Raw genomic sequence first — 19,796 nt, 5'->3', positions numbered from 1 at the left:
TTCCCCTGTGCTGGGCTCACTCTCCCCTGTGCTGGGCTCACTCTCCCCTGTGCTGGGCTCTTTTAAATTACTGATGTTGGTGAAATCCTGTCCTCAAATGGTATTCATAATATAGTCCTGAAAAACATTCATGTATTCAGTGATGTTGTAAATTCTAAGTTTCATTTTTATTTTCATTATTTACTGGTTCACCACCCTCTTTAAACTCATCAGCTTATCCAACATTCTATTGACAGTGTCCAATCTATTCTAAGTCATACTCACCAAACATCCTTTCTCATTGACCTACATTGGATCCCTAATTCCAAAAGCCTTCGAGTTAATATTCTTCCTCTTACGTCTACACGGTTCATTAGAGTTGCACTCTATCCCCCATTTTTCTGTACCTACAGTTCCTCCCCCCACCTTGAATTTCCCATTCCTCTGTCACTACCTTCACACTGTGTTTCTTTCCCTCAACTCCATTACATGTCCCTCCTTGCCAAAGCCCTTCCTTCAATCACACTTGTTTAGTCAAGGTTTTAGCGTATCTACTTTCACTGACTGTCCATTTATGTGGGATGTTTCTCGACATGAAAAGTTCCTTATTAGTTCCAATTTTCAATGCAAACACAATGTAAATATTGTATTGCAATTGTAGAAACATTCATAGCAATTAATTTTCAATTGTATCAACACTGAAACATGAGATGAATTTGGTATATTAAATTTTGAGTAATGAAGAACATTGATATCGAACATATGTTCTTACCCATCAGGATTGTGTTAATGATAGTGAGTCAGTTTTAGAAGTCATTTCCTGAAACAAAATGCATTCGTTTAGTGTATAATGTTTCTCTATGGAAGGTAGCCAGCCCGATTCTTTAAAGAGAGTTGGTGAATGTCAGAGGCCAACTAAAACTGCATTGCAGTGTCGAAGCAAAAGTACTGAAACAAAGAACCAGGTCAGCAGCAGGGGGGAGAAGCGATGCAGGCTACTAATATTCTAGAAAGCATTAAATTGATTGATGTGATTCCCTGTAAGGAAAGATTACTGAAAGCAATGTGTTTCAACAAGACAAAAAGCCAAACATGATTAAGGACTATACTGTCAAATCAAGAGTGTACACACTGGATGATAGCCATGATCTATTAATAGTAGAACTATTGCTATTGTCATTAGAATAATGGAAAAATAGTTGGTCTATTTTGTGCTTATGGGTTGAATTATGCAGTACTTGTCATATTCTCAAAACTAGTGTGATATTTGTGATACCATCATATTCTAGCTCTCAATTCTCTTCAAAGATGTGGGCAAGTATTTTTTATGATATTTGTTGCAACTTCCACAATACATTCAAAGATAACTTATTTACATGTTACTGCACAGAGAAAGCAGGCCGGTCTTTCTGCAGGCCTGGATGTCCTGTGAGTCCAATGTCAACTCACATTCTCCTTTTAATCTTTTGTTTTATTCATTCATGGGATGTGAGCATTGATGGGTAGGTCAGCATTTAATGTCCATCTCCATTTGCCCCTGAGAAGGTGGTGATGAGCTGCCTTACTGAACCAATGCAGTCTGTTTCGTAAATGCACATTCACAAATGCTGCAAATGAAGGAGTTCCAGGATTCTGAAGGAGCGACACTGAAGGAATGGCGATACATTTCCACGTCAAGATGGTATGTGACTTGGAGGAGACATACAGGTGTTGGTACCCCATGTATCTGCTGCCTTTGGCCTTTCAGATATTAATAGGCATAGGTTTGGATGGCCTGAGACATCATTTCTTTTGTATTTGCTGTTGTATTCAGAATCTCTGAATTTCTAGAGCTACAAGGCCTGAGGGTAACTTAATGTTCAGACTGATGATGATGATCTTTTCAAAGAAATGTATGGTACTGCTAATTCACATTTCTAGTTCTAAACTTTCAACTGACTGCGGTCACTGGAGAGAAATCCAATCAATCTCGGTTCAATTATCTTCTGCATGCAGCTTGTTCATAATCATATTTATAATTCTCCAAAGTGTGAAAATGTACCAGTATTGTCAATGAAAAGCTCTGTAGCCCAGGTACAAGATATCCAATCACTAAAATCATGTTGCTAAATGTGTGAACAGTATGCACATATGGTCATGTGTGTGTCAGGATTGAGGGGACAATAGAATGTAACTGCAATCTGAACTTAGCTGGGAAAGATTTGGGAATTTAGGTCAAATTAATAATCTTATGATTCAGGCCAGCTTCAGATGTTGAATCTAGACATGTAAGATTGAGTAAGTCATTCCTGTGAATGCCCGAGCTCAAGTATTAGGTACGTTGGATACTTAATTTCTACTTGACAGTCTACGTCTTTGCAAAACATTTCATCACTGAATGCTAAACATGATATTCAGTTTCTTTGGAACACATGACCTCTGAAAACTGTTCAGTACATTAAGCAGATCAAGGGTAATCAATTACATTTAACAATCTTTGCCCAAACTTCCTTAATATTCTTGCTTTATGTTTAACAGTTTGTGTCAATTAGTCATAGAGTCATAGAGATGTACAGCACGGAAACAGACTGTTTGGTCCAACTCATCCATGCCGACCAGAAATCCCAACCTAATCTAGTTCCAGCTGCTAGCATCCGGCCCATATCTCTCCAAACCCTTCCAATTCATATAACCATCCAAATGACTCTTAAATGTTGCAATTGTATCAGCCTTTCCCACTTCCTTTGGCAGCTCATTCCACACACACACCAACCTCTGCATGAAAAGGTTGCCCCTTAGGTCTCTTTTATATCTTTCCCCTCTCACCCTAACTCTATGCCCTCTAGTTCTGGACTTCCCCATCCCAGGGAAAATACCTTGTCTATTTATTCTGTCCATGCCCCTCATGATTTTATAAACCTTTAAAAGCTCCAGGGAAAACAGCCCCAGCCTATTCAGACTCTCCCTATAGCTCAAATTCTCCAACCCTGGCAACAATCATGTAAATCTTTTCTGAACCCTTTCAAGTTTCACAACATCCTTCGGATAGGAACTCACCATTAAGTGTATAAGTCTTGCTCTGATTTGTTTTTTGAAAATGCAGCACCTTACATTTATCTAAATTAAACTCCATCTGCCATTTCTCAATCCAATGGCCCATCTGATCCAGATCCCATTGTACTCTGAGGTAACCTTCTTCACTGTTCACTACACTTCCAATTTTGATATCATCTGCAAACTTACTAACTATACCTCCTACGTTCACATTCAAATCATTTATATAAATGATGAAAAGTAGTGGACCTAGCACTGATCCTTGTGGCACTCTATTGGTCACAGGCCTTCAGTCTGAAAAACAACCCTCCACCACCACCCTCTGTCTTCTACTTCTGAGCCAGTTCTGTATCCAAATGGCTAGTTCTTCCTGTATTCCATAAGATCAATCCTTGCTAACCAGTCTCCCATGGGGAACCTTTTTGAATGCCTTACTGAAATCAATACAGATCACGTCCACCACTCTGGCCTCATCAATCCTCTTTGTTACTTCTTCAAAAAACTTGATCAAGTTTGTGAGGCACCGGTCTATAGTTCCCTGGCTTTTCCTTACTACTTTTCTTAAAAAACGGCACCAAATTAGCCAACCTGCAGAACTCCAGCACCTCTTCTGTGACTATCAATGATACAAGTATCTCAGCAAGGGGCCCAGCAATCACTTCCTTAGCTTCCCACAGAGTCCTAGGGTACACCTGATCAAATCCTGGGGATTTATCCACTTTTATGTGTTTCAAGACACCCAGCACATCCTCCTCCGTAATTTGGACATTTTTCAAGATGTCACCATCTATTTCCCCAGATTCTATACCATCCATGACCTTTTCCACAGCAAATACTGATGCAAAATACTCATTCAGTATCTCCCCTTCTCCTGCAGTCCCACACAAAGGCTGCCTTGCTGATCTTTGAGGGGTCCTATTCTGTCCCTCGTTACCCTTTTGTCCTTAATGTATTTATAGAAACCCTTTGGATTCTCCTTAATTCTATTTGCCAAAGCTATCTCATGTCCCCTTTTTGCCCTCCTGATTTCCCTCTTAAGCCTTTATGTTCTTCAAAGGATTCTCTCGATCTCTCCTGTATTTACCTGACATACGCTTCCTTCTTTTTCTTCCAAAGTTTTAAGCTCATGCCTTAAATAGTTTGTTTCAGATTTGATTTCTCTTGGCTGCACACATGACAAAGATCGAAGGAATTTAAAAAAAAATTTAATTGGATCCAATCTGAGCACTACTCATCAAACTAAACTTCAGGCTCCAAATAGCTCATATTCTGGCCCAGACACAACAGGTCAATGAAAAGACTAATTCAACTCTGTTTCAATTTTTAGGATTTAAATTTCTTGATGAAGAGATTAAAATCAACTGTTTAATCTAGACAGGAGAAAGTGAGGACTGCAGATGCTGGAGATTAGAGTCGAGAGTGTGGTGTTGGAAAAGCACAGCAAGTCAGGCAGCATTCAAGGAGAAAGAGAATTGACGTTTTGGGCATAAACCCTTCATCAGGAATGAGGCTTGTGAGCTGGGGGCTGAGAGATAAAGGGGAGGTGTGTGCAGCTGGGGGGAAGGGAGCTAAGAGTGTTGTACCTGTCATACTCTCAACTACCTTCCCCCATCCCCATTTATCTCTCAACCCCGGCTCATGAGCCTCATTCCGAATGAAGGGCTTATGCCTGAAAAGTCGATCCTTCTGCTCTTCGGATGCTGCCTGACCTGCTGTTGTTTTCCAGCACCACACTCTTGATGTTTAATCTAAGCAGTCAATTCTGGATAATTTCTTAACTGGTGTCAAACAGAGCTGAGTTAAGATAAAAAAGCTAAGTCTGATGAATTAATTAAATCTTTATTGTACTAGAACATAGAACTGTATAGTACAGAGACAGGCCTTTTGGCCCATGCTGTTGTGCTGAATGTGACATCAAATTGAACTAATCCCTGCCCTTGGTCCATATTCTTCCATTCCTTGCATGTTAATGTGTTTATCTAAAAGTCTCTTAAATACCTCTATCATATCTGCCTTCACCACCACCCTGGCAGCATATTCCACACTCCTACCACTCTTTGTGGAAAACAGAACTTGCCCCTCAAATCTCCTTTGAACTTTTCCCCTCTCACCTTAAATGCATGCCTCCTAAAATATTGCCTTCTTACAAAACATACCTGAACAAATCAATTTTCTGTGTGGTGTTTCAAGTTATGGATTGATGCGAAATATTTAGGTCCTAAATCTGGGCTGAACCATCTTCAAATGTTTTATTAATGGCCTCTCCACATCATTAAGTCAGTATTGGAAATGTCCACCGATGATAGCACAATGTTCAGTACTGCTCATGACATTACTGAAAGATAACCAAGGGCATTCAGAATTGTGGAAATGGTCAAATACAAGCTACCTGAAATGAAATAAGGCCACTTTGGATGAAGTATTAAAGGACTGCTTCTATACATTTTTCAAATTAATAACTTACCTTGCAAGGAAAGGAATGGAGTGAGAAGATTAAGCGGAAATTTGGATTTCCCCAACTCTCCTGAACGAAGAATTTATGCTTCATATTGTCCAGTCATTCTTCAAGTCAACGTCCAAGGTTGAATTCTATATTTGTTACTAGATTGTAATCAGCAGCATGCCATACGAACTGGAAGTAAACCTGCCCTCTTCACATTTAGGCATGAAATTATAAATATTAGGATGTGAATAGTCAATCAGTTTGAAGAAAGTTGTTTCTATTTCAAGGAAACTGCCCAATTGTAATTCAAAGTAAACACTTTGACAGCTCTTTATAAAATGGATGAATCCACTTCAATTTAGAATATTGTTATCAAGGATCAGATATTCATTCATGTACACTTCCAACTGGAATTACAGGATACCAACTCAAAGTTTGAGCCCTGCCAAATATTATTCCTCAGGCATTTGTGATCAAATTAATTGGCACATATTTGCCACTCACCTTATTGAATTCACTGAACTTGAAGTAGATATTGTCACAAGTTTATTTTTGGAAGATATGATTTTTAACACTTCTAACTGATTGAAATTATTGTAAGTTTGGACAGACAGAAGACCACCTGCTTACGAAGACAAAACAACCTAAAGGTGGGAGGTGAGCGAACGTGAAACTTCTCACAGTCTCAGGACGATATGAACAAGTGCTGAAAATTGAACATCTTGGTTATCATAGACAGACCACCTACAAGAACCTCTTGGACATGTACACTGGAACTAGTATTTCAAGGGACATTTTGAGAACTTACAGCAGATTACTCTAAAAGAAGCCCCTAAGTCTGCTTCTCTCTGTCTCAAAGAAACCAGCATCTGATTTCCCATGGAAACAGCTCCAGGAAAGAAGCATTAGGGGTTGAGAGCTTTAAAATAATGTCAATATTTGCTACTTCTGACTGCATCCAAGAAAGCCAGGAATCAACCTTGTCCTCAATTTAAAACCTTACACTCAGAGATAACCAAAGAACCCGAAACCATATTTTGTGTTTATATGTGCATGTGCCAAACACTTGACTTTGAGTATTTATTATTTTGCTCAGAATTTGCAGAAAACAAATTTGCTCTTTCCTCAACACAAGAAAACCTTTGGCAATTGACTCCTTATTGGTTGCAGTGAAAATAGTCAATTACATTTTTAATTGGAGAAAGTGCCTTGTGCAAGAGAAACTTAAATCTTTGTCATGACCCAACAAAGAGGCTTAACAGAGAGGACTGGTTTATCCCTTCTCACCTGTTTGCAACAATATGGCATCACATTATGAATGTCTTAGACAGCAGTAGTAGATAAAGCATGAATCGAATGTATGTTAGAAGGGAAAATGCTGTTATCTAAATATGAAGATCTCAGGGTATTCTACAGAACTCCAATTGTATGCTTCCTAAATCCATACATGAAAAATACATCATTACTTTTTGATTAATATTCTTGACACTGTAAGATTCAGGTACTGAAACTAGAAACATAAAAATATTAAAATTAGAATTCAGATAGGATCATGCATACCAAATATATACACATTTTGAGCTAAGTGCTTTCTCACATGATGAAAAAGTTTTGTAAAGCTGCAGATCCTTTTAGATCATCTCTAACTACATATCCCCCACAACTCCAAATATTACTATGTGTATGAGAGATAGGAGATTGAAACAATAAATAGCAAGATTCAAATTTCACTTTGTTATATGATCATCACTAAGAATTAAGAGTGAGACAGCTAAACGTAAATCACAAAACAGCTGTAATATCAATTCTTCAGAAATCTAACCAGATTGAAGACTGTCCCAAGCACTCATACCTTTTTGTACTCTTTCCTGAGAAATTGTAAAAAGAAACCATTGCAACTTATTCACCCCATAATCAGTTCAATCTGACAACCACCACAATGGTATCTATACTTCTTCAATAATGCAACAATGAAAACACAGCTTGAATGTCTGCTAATACTTCAGTAAAGAACAATTGAATACTCATAACACACTTAGCACTTACCTGATTACAGAAGGTAGGCAATGGTAAAAAAGCAAATCACACTCAAAAAGTGACTGTACATTTTGGTGACAATTTTGTATTTAAGGAGTTGAACCTGTGATACAGCATACCTGTTTCGCCTTTGAAGATGATAGCACAGAACTGCTTAGTTTGTCAATAGTTGACAGGTGGTCAAAAGCATTCAAATCAACAATTTTAAATAAAGTTCCAAAAATCTATACCTCAATCATTAAATATGCTACAGCATACTATAAATGATTGAAAACATATGGAATTTTAAGCATTTATGCAAGGAATATTGGCTGCAAAGAAATTATTAGTATGTTTGGATAACTTCTGAAACACAATAGGAAAGCCTTTGGTGAAGTGTAAGGCTGGATTAAAAAGTAAACTCACCCCCATGAAATCTTTATATTTTTGAAATATATAAATGACATTAAATAGAAGACAAATCTATTTTATTCCAAAATGATTAAACATATTGTCCATTGACACAATGTTCAAATCTTGCAACCGATCATTAATGGCTACTGTGGCCTTCACTCCAAATGGCAATATGCAGCATAAGCTATCATATTACATGTTGACATTCATTTACTGGTCAATGTAATACTTAGTATATATGTGACATAATTATTGGGTAATATGCTGCATCAGAATATGTGTAATTTACATCTGCCCTGTCTTGGTTGAAGATTATCTCTAAATAAGATTTATGTAATTATATCAAAATATTAATTCTAACATCTGAATATCACCAATTATTGAACAACCAACTGAATAGGATATTTCTGTTCCTATTTTCATGAGAACTATCTGTAAGGTACTGCTAATACACTTGCTGCCAGAGTGTATATTTCCATGGAATATTAACACCATCTGTACAAATCCTATTGTTGACATAACAAAACACAACAAATTCACAGCAATGTGCAGACTCTAATTTCATCAGATAGGACATTATGCAAATCACCATATATGTTAAGCTGAAATACATTAAAACTAATCTGCCTGTATTTTCCAACATTAGAACACGGTTTATTAATTTACTGGAACTCTGAAGAAAAGTAAGTTACCAGATGAGCATTATTCAATGCATAGTGTCTAATGAAACTTTGAAAAAGTACTCAATAAAGTTCCAACTCTGTGATTTTGAATTCAAGATGCCTGGAAGTGCTAACAACTTGAGTAGGAATGATTGAATCCTTTCTTATCAATATGTGGAGGGCAAAGACTCTTGGAATGCTCCGGCTAGGGAGCAGTAGCAAGCAAAATAAACTGGAGTTTGGTTTGGATTCCCCACATAAAACTGTTTCCATATCTGGGCTCTGTTTATATTGTCTCACCACAATCACAATTTGTAAAATGATGTCTAGAACAGCTAGGCACAAACTGGTCAGAGTTAACTACAATGGTTTACAATTGATCTTGTACTTCAACTACAGAACTCATTAAAGATAGTTAAAATCTCCAACCAGAAGATTGAATATAACTTGTCAAAGAAATAAAGCACAAAAGATGTTTGTAAAAATCAAAATAATTGCAATGAATTTTCAACTGATTATGTCAAAATCGATCAGAATTAGCATTAACTTATATTGTAAGCAAATAAACATTTGCCTACATCTTAAGTGTTGTTACCTGATTATTTAAGTAGCATAACATTAATTTTTTTTATCACCATTGTATTACAAAAAACAAAGAACGAAGAACAATGCAGCACAAGAACAGTCCATTTGGCCCTTCGGCCCTCCAAGCCTACGCTGCCACATTTCGCCCTTCCATGCTAAACCTGTCCTCAATTACAGGATCTGTATACCCTAATTCTCTTCCGATTCCTGTATTTGTCCAGTTGCTTCTTGAATGCTGTTGTTGTGTCTGCTTCCACCACCTCCTCTGGCAGTGTGTTCCAGGCACTCACCACCCTTTGTGTGACAAACCTGCCGTGCCACATCTTTTTTAACTATCCCCCCTCACACTTTCAATCTGTGTCCCTACTAATTGACCTTGGAAAAAGCCTCATACTTTCCATTTATCCATACCATTCACAATACCTTTTTCCAAGAGATGGTTCTTCTCATTAATATCAATTATTGTCATTTTATGCCACAATCATATGAACCTTGCTACAAAAATAATACATTGCATTGAAAGACAGCAAAAATGATCTAACTTTACAGCAATTAATTTCGATCAAAACGTACATTGCCTTTAAATGTTCGCAAATATCATTCAAACATTTACACTAAGAATGAAGCACTCCTGAATAACTCTGAAATACTGTCAGAAGAAACCTATACCTGTGGTAACATGATACTACCAACATGGCAAATTAGAAATCTTTCATGAACCATAATATCAGATTCTATATATAGGATCCAACTATTCACATGGCATTGCAGAAACTCAAAATAATAGTACAAGTAGAATGAGCAAAAGCCATTTGCTCTTCCACACAGGAAAATGTCTAGTTAAAGTCATCCAACTTACTGCAACTTCCAGCTCACTCAGATCCATGTGCAGTCTGAATAAATTTCATCAACAGCATGTGGAGAAGGCTGGGAGTCGTCTGGGATTCTGGAGAGGAATCTCAGCTGGATTGGACTGCAGAGGAAACAAGGCAACAGTGAGAGACATAAAAGGCAGAGTAGATAGCATAATCAGCAAGACAACATGCACAGAATAGCAATGGAATCCATGTCCACAAACTGTAGTATTTCAAACATTGAGTTTATTCACCAAACAAGTCTCAAAGGGATTTCTGTTACAGTGAGGTCAATCCCCTTGAGGTAAAATCGCATATGATAGTCCTGTCGCAGGGATCAGAATATCAGGCAATCATTTATTATTTTACTTTGTTTTGTTTTCAGTGTCGCAAGCCTAGAAAACCTTGCATGACTGACACAGTGTTCAACACATTGTTTTTTTGCTGACGAAGCGCAGCAGCAAAGATCTTCTCCAACTGATGAAAAGTGAGTGATTTGATCAATTGCCATTCCTTATAAGACATTTTTGTTTTGTAGTCTCCAGTGATGATAAATGTCTAAATAAAAATTGAAATTGATTTGTCCCCCAATGGTTATAATGCATTTTCTATCTCCCTTTTCAAAATAGATTCCTTGCATATTTATGGGTATAATAGTATGCCTAAATATGTTTGTTTTACATGCAGTATTTAATATATGTGTACGTCTGACTAACTCTGTGTGCTTTGTGTGAGACACTGTTGAGAGAATTTTAATTGTGGTGACCATTCCTCACAGCAAAACCTTCAATTGTGCTGCTTCTGTTCTTTCTCATTCTGCAGGCAATTTTACATTAAAAAGTCTTAGTGCCAACGAGTTGCATGGCAAACATGTATACTTCCCCAATGAGGAAAACTCTCCAGTGGTGCAACATCCCTACAGTTCACAATACTGCAGCTGATGGTGGGCGACGATTGAACCTCCTGGACAAAAAGATGGGGCTCTACACCTTGAGCATAAACTTGACGTCGAACACCAGTGTCTGTCTTTAATGATGTCTTTCCTAGTTGACCATTCTCTATGTTTGCTGCTGGCTGCTGCTGTGGGCTCCAGTGCTGACCAGGGAGAGGTCTTCACTTCACATTCTTTTTATCCTGCTCCTGTGGCTGCGGAAATACTGGGTGTTTGAGACCCAGAATAATTCCAGCAAGTGAACTGTGTAAAAGTAAAAAAAAACACACAAAACCAGGTTATAATCCAACAGGTTCTGTTACACCAAAATCTGGTGTTGTGTGATTTTTTAACTTTATCCACCCCAGTTCAACACTGGCACCTCAACATCATGTATAAAAGTAGACAGCATTATCATATGTATCCATAGATCTAAGTCTTAGAACTGAGGAGCAGTAAGATTTTAGCATCCTTCCATTATTCACTCTAAACACTCTGATCTCCAGCATCTCCAGTCCTCAGTTTCTCCTAGTGTACCCAACACACCCAGCTCCATGCATTACCAAATCTTTATGTCCCCAATCCTACTCCAAACTTGTTGCCCTCACCCCTGACTTGTCCTTTACCAGTCCAAAAGCCTCTATGTGAGCTGTTATCCTTCCCTTGTGCTGCAGAATTTGACAGAGTAAAACTTCTGATCTTAAATATAACTGCATAAATCTGATCATCTTCAAGTGAATGTGAACTGGGTGTTGAGAGATTCTTACATACCACTGACTTTACCTTGGAGGGAGGTTATAATGATAAAAAGGTTCCAAACTGATAAGCATTCATAGCTTGCAAATGTGCTCCACAAACGAAGCACAGGCTGGTGTGAAAGTTGACACTCTGCCAGCTTAATTTCTTCAGCTCACCCTACCATCAGAACATAAGAAATTCAGCCAGTCGCACCCTTTATTTTCTGTTCTAGCTCATTCCATGACACCCACCTTGGCCCTTGTGTATGAATGTCAGTGAGCTCACTCACCCACATGCATGTGGTAGGAGCAGCACCTTGAAAGCTAGTGTGCTTCAGAATAAACCTGTTGGACTATAACCTGGTGTTGTGTGATTTCTAACTTTGTGGCAGGAGAAAGTAGTTCTACTGGGAAAGATTAACAGATCAACTGCTCTTATCCTGTTCTCCTTCATATGTTTGCACATAAAGGTATATGAGAAGTGTTGAGGAAGACATTGGATTGCAGGCAAGAAAAGGATTTTTTTGTAATGAGTTAGACAACCCTCTGTATGTTTTTCAATTAACTATTTGATTAATTTAATTGAAGAGTCAACATTGCACAAATAGAGGAAAGACACTCAAATACAAAAATTGCTCACCTTCTAATATTGTCTCTTGGGGTGTAAGTTAATGAGGCCACTAGGAGTTGGAATCATGGCAGGAGAGGTTACTGAGTCAAGCAGTTGCCAAAATTTCTGTTTCCAGATATTGATTGATTTTAAGGGTTTAATTTGGGGATATTTCAGTGGTAGTTTAGGGTACACAGCAACTGATGGGGGAAATCTTTTTGCCCTATATTTTGATGCCTTGAGTGCTCACTAAAAATTGCAACTCCTCCAAATTAAGTCAGATTTTAGGATTGTGTCAAAGGCAAACAGGAAAGACACAATATGTGATTTACAACTTGTTAAAGGTGGAGTGTCTGCGTGAGGTACTCCAGGCAAGCAGCTATCTTTGTTGAACATGGAGCTAAAGGAATGTTTATGGATCTGGACTGTCAGAAGAAAGCAATGGGTGGGTTGAGAGTCAGATTCTAAGACCTGATTGGACTGCAGAAGGTGAGCTGAAACCATAGAATCATCATAGAATCATCATAGAACCCTTACAGTGTAGAAACAGGCCATTCAGCCCAACAAGTCAACCCCAACTCACCCCTCTACTTTATCCCTGCATTTCCCACGGCTAATCCACCTAATGTACACAGCCTTAGACATGATGGACAATTTAGCATGGCCAAGCCACCTAACCTGCACATCTTTGGATGGTGGTGGTAGGGGAGAGAGGGGGTTATGGGGTTTCTCAGCTAGGGAATGATGTAGAATTCCGGGTGAATGACAGCGTTAGAAATAGAATAGATAAGTGGAATAAGGGCTTGGTCTCCAGATGAAATCCTGCCAAATCTGAAACTTCTGCCCACTAGAGTTAACCTTCAATGTCTGACATGAATCCTTTGCAGAACTCAGGACTGAAAACTATTGGACTTGAAACGTTAGCTCTGCTCTCACTCCACAGAGGCTGCCAGATCTGCTGAATTTCTCTGGAACTTTCTGTCTTTATTTCAGCTTTCCGAAATCCACAATATTTTGCTTTTACTTCTGTCCATCAGCTTCCTACCTAACTGCCCGTACTGGGGAATCTTTATAAGCAGATCTGCAATGTGAGACTGGCTTTGGCCATTTCCTGTGTCCCGTGACCAGGTAAACACTCACTTTCCAATGTGGTCACTGACTGCTCTTTAAAATGAAAATTAACTTCTCTCTGCACTAGGTGCCAACGAAGAAAGCTGGGATTTGAATCCAAGCCTCGCAGATTTAATTCTGCCCTGTGAGCGACTGGCATAAAGTGCATCGATTAATGTTAAATTAAGGGCAGTATTGAAAGGGACATTTTATTTACAACCCGTACATTCAGTAGACACTTTCAGCTCAGCTGTCAGGTTTTGGTTTAAAATCAGGAAACTGATTTATTAACAGATAAAATCATTTTTGAGTCCAATCACTGATTTTCTTATGAGTGATTGATGCACTATTATTCAGCAACTAACACTAGACACACACAATTTCACTGATGTGAGCATTTGGTAGTCAATACTTAACAAATTATAATTGTACAATCATTTTTATTTTCATTCTTTTAATGAAATAAATTATCTTAAAGTCTTATTCATACTTGGAATTATGTAAATCAACTCTTTTTTTTAAGAACATAAGACGTGAGAGCAAAAGTAGGCCATTCAGCCTATCAATTCTACTCTGCCATTCAATAAGATCAGAGTTGATCTGATAATCCTTGACATTACTTCCCTAGTTATACCCTGTAACCCTCGAGTCCTTAACTGATTAAAAATCTGTCTATCTCAGCCTTGGATGTTTTGAGTGACAGAGTCCCACAGGCGTCTGTGGTAAAGAATTCCACAGATTCACTAATCCCACAGAAGAAAACCCTCTCTCTCTGCTTAACATGGGCATCCCTTGACTCTGAGATTATGCTGTCTTGCCTGAGATTCTCCATAAGAGGAGATAACCTTTCTGCATCGATCTGCTGACATCCTCTAAGTATTTTATATCTTTCAGTAAGGTCGTCTGTCTTCCTTCAGAACTGCAATGACACTTTAGTCCAAGGGAAAACAGCCCTTTGGTCCACCTCCTTCATGCTGACCAAGTTTCTGAAACCAAACTAGTTCCATTTGTCTGTGTTTAGCCCATATCCCTCTAAACCATTCCTATTCATGTACCTGTCCAGGTGTCTTATAAATGTTGTAACTGTACCTGCATCTACCACTTCCTCTGGCAGTTCATTCAACATGTGAACCACTTTCTGTGTGAAAAAGTTGCTCCTCGGGTGTCTTTTTAACTCTTTCTCTTCTCACCTTAAACATAAGCCCCCTAGTTTTGAACTCCCCTACCCTCGGGAAAAAGCATTTGCTATTCACCATATCTATGCCCTTCATGATTTTATAAACTTCTATAATGGTCACCCCTCGACCTCTTATACTTACGAGGACAAAAAGGCTGAGCCTATCCAGCCTCTACAAACCCTCCAGTCCCTGTAACATTCTGGCCAATCTTTTCTGCATCCTCTCTAATTTAATAATATGCGTCCTATCAGCAAGATGACCAGAACTGTACACAGTACTCCGAAAGTGGCCTGACCAATGTCCTGTACAACTGCTATACTCAATGGTCTAAGCAATGAAGGCAAGTGTGCCAAACACTTTCTTTACCACCTTGTCTACCCACAATGCAACTTTCAAAGATCGATGCCCCTGAACCCCTAGGCCTCTCTGTTTGACAACACTCCCCAGGGCCCAAATATTGTCTGTGTAAACCCTGCCCTGCTTTGTCTTACCCAAATGCAATTCCTTACATTTATCCAATTTAAACTCAATCTGCCACTCCTCGCCCCACTGGCCCAGTTGATCAATATCCCATTGTTCTCTTAGATAACCTTCTTCATTATACCACCAATTCTGGCTTCACATGCAAACTTACTAGCAATGCCTTAACTTTCAACTTTTATTTTAAGATTGATGAGATAGTCCATATTAATAATAGCTATAAACTACAACTAGAAAGCCATTCTATCTGGTAGAAATAAAATCTTCCATCCTTATTGCATCAAAGTTTCACCAGCTCAGCTTAGAGATGAGTTGTCATAATGATTGATTGTAAAGAGAAGAACTGAAGCTTTCATAAGTAGTGCTTCGTAATCAAAAGACATTTATCCAATTGATTCAGTAGTTATAATGAAAACTACAAGAGACTCCACATCTAACTGAGCCTGAATGTCCATTAACCAATCAAGTAGTACTGAAACATTCATATTTACTTAAACTTAACCAACACCCTTTCAATACACTGACTCTTACAATAACTGCTTATTTATATTTTCATAAAATTACACATACAAACCCAAATGTTGACTACTAACTTCCTGAAAGCAGCAGTCTATGTGATTGGCCATAGCCAGTATGCTATTCTGAATGTTCCTGACATTGCAAAACAAGTGGATTTGAGAATCCACAATAAACCATATGTTAACATTTTGGATTGTCTCCTGAATAAATGAATTCAAAAATACTTAATGCAGAAAATTATTGCAAATAATGTTACATTTTCAATCAGAAAGACCTTACAGTACATTATATATTCTATTAAATTCTATGCTGCTGTTATTCTGTGATTAGTACATTGCTGTGTAGAAAGATTAGATGGGGATGGGTGTGATGCAGCAGGATAACTTGTGACCCTTACATATGGTTTCATCAATAAAGAAATAATCTGTACACATAACAAGAGGCACTAAATCTTTCTGGTGAAATGTTTTGAATATTTCTCAGAGACATCTGACAAACAAATGAAGAAAATTATGCACATGCTTTTGCATTCAGTGTATCTCTAACAATATTTATTTATTAGATAGTTGTGATGTATAGGAATAACATAAACCTTCATGAAGAGGGCACAATTTCAATGTTTGAGCATGAAACATAACTTGAAAGTATCGTGAACAGTACAGAGGATAAATAGAACTACAAAACACCATGGACATGTTTGTAAAATGAACAACAAAGTAGCAGATGTAGCTTGTTATAGAGAAGGGTGAGGTCATCCAGTTTTGTCGGAAGAACAAGGAGAGACAATATAAAATACAAGGTACAATTCCAAACGCGTGCAGGAGCAGAAGGACCTGCTTGTATAAACACATAAATCATTGAAGGTCACTGGATTGATTGAAAAAGTAATAAATGGTACATACAGTAACCCAGGTTTACTGGTTTCCTTATAATTTACAAAGGCAAGAAGTTTATGTTGAACTTGTACAAGACTCTGGTTTGGCCTCACCTGGAGTTTTGCATCCAATTCTGGAAGATGCATTTTACAAAGGGATTGAAGACATTGGAGAGAATGCAGAGACCCAAAATTATTCATTTGGAAGCTGAGAAGAAGATATTGTCATGTATCAAGAAGGGGGACCAGATACCTGGACATTTAATTCCAGAGGATGGCCACAACCCTGAGGGTAGACCAGCCCAGTACCATCTGTAATAAGAGACAGGACAGTGTGACGACAAGTAAGGGGCAGTTAAAGGGTTAGAGAATACTGTAGTTCAGAAGCTTCAACCCATGCAATTGTTCAACAGGTTTGAGGTACTTGGTGGTGTGGATGAAAACAAGACATGTACAGAAGAGAAGCAGACCTTAAGTGCCTGAGATTAAGATGATTTCAAAGGGAGAGTAGTAGAAAGAAATGTAATAGTAAGTAATACTAGTATTAGCAGACAATAGATACAATAGGTAGTGAGAAGAGATGAGAGTTTGAGTCCCAAAGGCTATGTTGTTTACTAAGCCTACTGACCTGATAACATAATGGTTTTTTTTACTTCTATAGAACATAGTTGTGTAATGGGAATGAGCAGTTATAGTATCGGTTTCAGGATTTCTGTTGAGGGCTAGATAGGAAATTGGAGTGGCAGAGGGATGATCCGGTTGCTGTGATCCATATAGGCACCAACAACATAGGCAGGACTGAGCAAGAAATTCTTTTCAGACATATGAGGAGTTAGGTACCAAATTGAAGGTCAAAACCTCAAGGGTAATAACCTCAGGATTGTTACTTGAGCCAATGGGTAGAGGACACATAAGGTTAGTGAAATGAATATGTAGATCAAAGACCGGTGTGAGAAATCGGGTTTCAGTTTATTACAGGTTATCAATACTGGGGGAAGTGGGTGCTGTATTACCGTTTACACCAGAAACTGAATGGTGTTCTAGCAAACTGGGAAGTGATGGCTTAATGATATGAACACTATACAGTTAATCCAGAAAACTGAGGGTCTGAGTTCAAATCACACCATGACAAATGATGGGAGTTTAACTCAATATGAATCTGGGATTAAGAGTCTAATGAAAGCCATGAATTCATCATCAACTGTTGGAAAAACCCACCTAATTACTGAATGCCTTTTAGAGAAGGAAACTACATCTTTATCTAGACTACATGTAACTCCAGACCTACAGTGATGTACTTGACTCTTATCTGCCCTGTGGCCAATGATGGACAGTAATAAATGCCAGCCTAGCCAGTGATGCCTTCATTCCATGAATGAATTAAATTGTATGTATCAGAGACACAGACCACAGACAACAGTCACCCCAAATTCCTAAAGTGTTTTCACCTGTGTTACTTTCACAAAATCCTGCAAATCCACTGGCAGAATAATCATACCAATTGGAGGATCCTGTCCCAAGCCAACATCCTCAGCATCAGGGCACTGATCAAGCACAACCAGCTACTTGCTTATGATTCCCCAAATAAGTGCTCTACTCTAAGTTCTGCAAAGGCAAGCAACTCTTAGAAAGGTAGATGAAGTGCTACAAAAACAGCCTGCAACCTTTCCTAAACAATTGCAACATCTCAATGACACATGGGAATCACTAGCTTTAGAATGCACAAATTGGAGAATCACTGCCCGCAATAGTGTCAATCACTTCAAGGGTCATCAAGTGGATCATGTCGAGGCCAAGTGCAAGGAGTGGAAAGGCAGCCCCTTTTTAGACCCAGAAACAAATGCAGCATCTTTGTTTTGTTCTTTCTTCCCTTTTTCCTGTTCTTTAATAAAAGTTAATGTTAATGATGGCTTGAAGGCATTATGTGCACTGTTGCTACATTCGACTGTGTTATGCTATCCTTGGCATTAGGGAAACAGTAACTCTCCTTCAGACTGGGTTTAATGTGGGATGTTGCTCAGAACAAGTAGCCATTGTAAATTCTTTCTTGTGGATGCAGCAGAATATGACAGCTGATCAAACAGATGTTTTAAATGCCAATATATTTACAAATGTGAAATGTTATTTAAAATGAAGTGTATCCCAAGTCATTTCGGAGTCCTTGGTCACTGTGAAGGGTTATGACTGGCAATATTTAGCTGGATATTAAATATGTCATTGGCAGTGGAAAACCTAGAAGGTCCCAATAATACCTCTGCTGCTTGTGAGCAGAGGAGAATTCATAAATAACTTGCTAGAGTGAACAGAGAGAAATAATCCATGAAACCCTCTAAAATTGAAACTTTGCCCATTTCTGGGCAAATTCAACCTGATGCTTCCTCTTGTGAGCATATTGAGAACCACGGAGCACTCTTTAAAAATTAGAGGTTGAGTTTTTCAGACAGAGATAAGGAAATATATTTTTGGATTTCGGAACTTTCAGCCTTCAGAAGATGGTGTAAATATTTTAAGGCATGAGGAAGAAATAGATTCTTGCTAAGGAAGGGAATCAAAGATTGTTGGGTGCAGCTGGGGATATGGAATTTGAAACACAAATACATTAGATGTGATGTGAATAACAGAGTTGGATGAAGAGGCTCCATAGCTTACATCTGCTCTGAATTTGGTTTGTATGTCAAAGATTCACAAGAATGTTTCCAGCAATGAGGAACATCAGTGATGAAGGTAGATTGCAGAGGTTAGAACTACTTTCTTTTTTCTGTAGAAATATGCATAAATGGTCTCCCAAAAAGTCAGCGTTTCTTGGTTCAGGCGCCCATGTTGACATTACTAAGTCAGTAGAATAGTCTTTAGTATACCCTTCGATTTTTATCTGTTGCCAGGATTAGTAAATGACCTTCAACATGAGGTAAACACAAAAGTAGCCTTGAGCTGAATGGTGGATAGAGAGGGAGGTGACCATCTGACATCTCGATTTAATTGGTTTGACAGGTTTGAACCAGTGTTTGAGCGAGGATAAGCTGCCAATCCCTGGAAATAAACATAAACATGCTCAGCAGCATGGAACAATCCTGTTCATGTAACAGTCCTCATTGGGCAGCTGGTTTCTTGAGATAGAAGATGGAACTGATAAAATGGAGGCAGACTAAGATCTAAGACTTCAGCTTGATCTAGAGAGCAGACATTGCCATTGCAAGCTACTGAAATCAACACGTTCAGTTCCAATTCAAAATTGTTGTGGGTTATACACTTTTCTATTTAGCTAAAGTATCATATCTAGACTGCTGCTCCTAAATAAAGTTAAATAACATACATTAAAATAATTTATAAATATTCAATTTTCTGTCTACTGTGCCTATTCTACTCAAAAT

The sequence above is a fragment of the Chiloscyllium punctatum genome, chromosome 3, assembly GCF_047496795.1.
Source record: "Chiloscyllium punctatum isolate Juve2018m chromosome 3, sChiPun1.3, whole genome shotgun sequence".
Lineage (NCBI taxonomy): Eukaryota > Metazoa > Chordata > Chondrichthyes > Orectolobiformes > Hemiscylliidae > Chiloscyllium > Chiloscyllium punctatum.
The sequence above is the reverse complement of the archived record's forward strand: the minus strand, read 5'-3'. Positions refer to the sequence as shown.